Source organism: Talpa occidentalis, unplaced genomic scaffold (genome assembly GCF_014898055.3).
Source record: "Talpa occidentalis isolate TD23 unplaced genomic scaffold, MPIMG_talOcc4v2.1 talOcc4.3, whole genome shotgun sequence".
NCBI lineage: Eukaryota > Metazoa > Chordata > Mammalia > Eulipotyphla > Talpidae > Talpa > Talpa occidentalis.
The window spans coordinates 101089476-101091496 of record NW_023603184.1 but is presented as its reverse complement, the minus strand read 5'-3'; the positions used below and the strand labels follow the sequence as shown (position 1 = coordinate 101091496).

General features: G+C 39.3%; 1 non-coding gene across 1 annotated transcript; it reads left to right on the top strand.

Annotated features, from left to right (window-relative positions):
* Positions 1–1418: 1418 nt before the first annotated feature.
* On the top strand, positions 1419–1520 carry LOC119256414 (U6 spliceosomal RNA). Its single transcript, XR_005127751.1, has one exon. It is a non-coding gene; the product is annotated as a U6 spliceosomal RNA (small nuclear RNA).
* The last annotated feature ends 501 nt before the right edge of the window (positions 1521–2021 follow it).

The window sequence follows — 2021 nt, the reverse complement described above, 5'->3', positions numbered from 1 at the left end:
TGTTTCTTCCTTCCCTTGAGTAAGAAAAAAGAAAATTCTTTTCTTTCAGTAGATTCTAGATTCTGTATTTATAAATATCATTAGAGGTTGCACATTTTCTCAACAACAGGAAAAGTCAAATCAGAACAGAACTATTTCTTCTTTTATTTTTAGGGAGTTTTCTCCCCTCTCCATTTCCATCTCAATGCTCCAGGTCTCTAGGTACAGAGCAACTAATCAAGAAATAGTCATTGGTTGAAAGAATAAATGAATAGATGGATAAGGAGGGAAAATGTCTCTGGGTGATCATCCCCCAGGGCACCTCCCCAACTTGATAGAGAGCCTTCACACTTCTTAGCAGCTTTTCTTCAGGGCCCACCAATCAAAAGGGTCTATCTTATCTCTCTGGGGTTCAGAGAGTAGAATTTAGTAATGAAGTCATTTTATTTGCATCTGTGCTTTGTTTTGCAGGAGAGCTGGGTGAAACTTGACTCCTTGGGTCCTGTGTAGTTTCTCAGTGTATGCTTGGACAGTTTTGTGTTTCCAGCACAGCTTAACTCTCTCAGGCCCTTTGGTGTGCCTCTGCAGAGCTGGGGTCTGGACAGGGGTTCACATGGCCTCTCCAGGGCTCTGAGCAGTTACTGTTGGAACTTCTTCTTTGTTATGTTAGATTTTGTGGTTATTTTAGAAGGCTTGACCAATGCTGGTCCTGTTCCAGAAGGCACACTTCCTTAGATGGTCTGGGCTACTGCTTCCCTACCAAGTGTGGAGGTGAGGGGCTCAGTTTCACAGAACCAGACTGTAAATAGTGCGACTCAGTGACTATAACTTCCCTGATCCCCCAAGCCCTCCAGTCTGTTTTTCTGTTTCCTGGAGTTGAGCCAGGTATCTGGAGACCATTTCTCCCCCTCAAAGGGATCCCCTAATAGCACTTCTTCTTTGCTCTTTCTCTGCTCCAGTTCCATCTGCAACTTCCTAATCACAGCATTAACTACTGCAGAGCTGATCTGGCTCCTGATATGGCATCCCCAGGAGAGCGTTTGGAGTCAAGAGAAGATGGACCTGTGTTCATGAGAAATGGTAGGAGCCGCCCTAGGATAACATGAGGCCATGTCCATAACTGGCAGGGCCTGGCAGAGAGAAGTGCCCTTATAATAGTTGCTGTTCAGATATTAGTTGCATCGTCTTAAAGCAGTCCCCACATATTGCTCATTAGTATTAAGGGCGGGAAATTTCTCCAGACAATGGAGAAATTATACAGTGGCTTAGTAGTCCAAATTGTCATCCGTGTGGGACAGATGACATTGTGTGGTTCCAGATGTGATACTCTGGATGTCAGCTGGGCAGCATTCAGCCTGATACTGCATCACTTCACCTAACCACGAGGAAACACCAAACACGAGGAGTAGTATGTTATTACACTAAATAGTGTGTGCTACTTGCTTTGGCACTAAATATACTAAATTTAAAACAACAGAGAGTAGATAAACATTGCCCTGCATAGAGATGACACATAAATTTTTGAAGAAAAAAAAAGTGTTTGGGGGGATGAGGATCAACTTCATAAAGTGAGATTAAAGAATGTTTAAAAGATATGACAAGAAAACACAATAACTGCATCTAAGCTAGATCCTGGAAGGGGCATGCTATAAAGGACACCAATAAGTCAACTAACAAAACTGAGCAGTACCTTTCCAACTGTTAGGTGTGATTCTGCTCAATTCATGAATTGTTTAATGAAACCAATTAGAGCTCTAAAAAAATTTGATTGTTTTGTCAAGTATTATGGTTATATAATATTACTCTTAGGAAATACATATTAAAATATTTAGGAATCATGAAACATGAAACTTACTTTCAAATAAGGAAATAATTACATTATATATGTATATATATGCAGATATATGTATATATATCTATACACTATATATGTATATATTGTATATACATAAACACTATATATGTATATATAGTATATAAATACATAACATCTACATAAGTATATATGCACAGATGTACCAATATATATACATATATAGTCT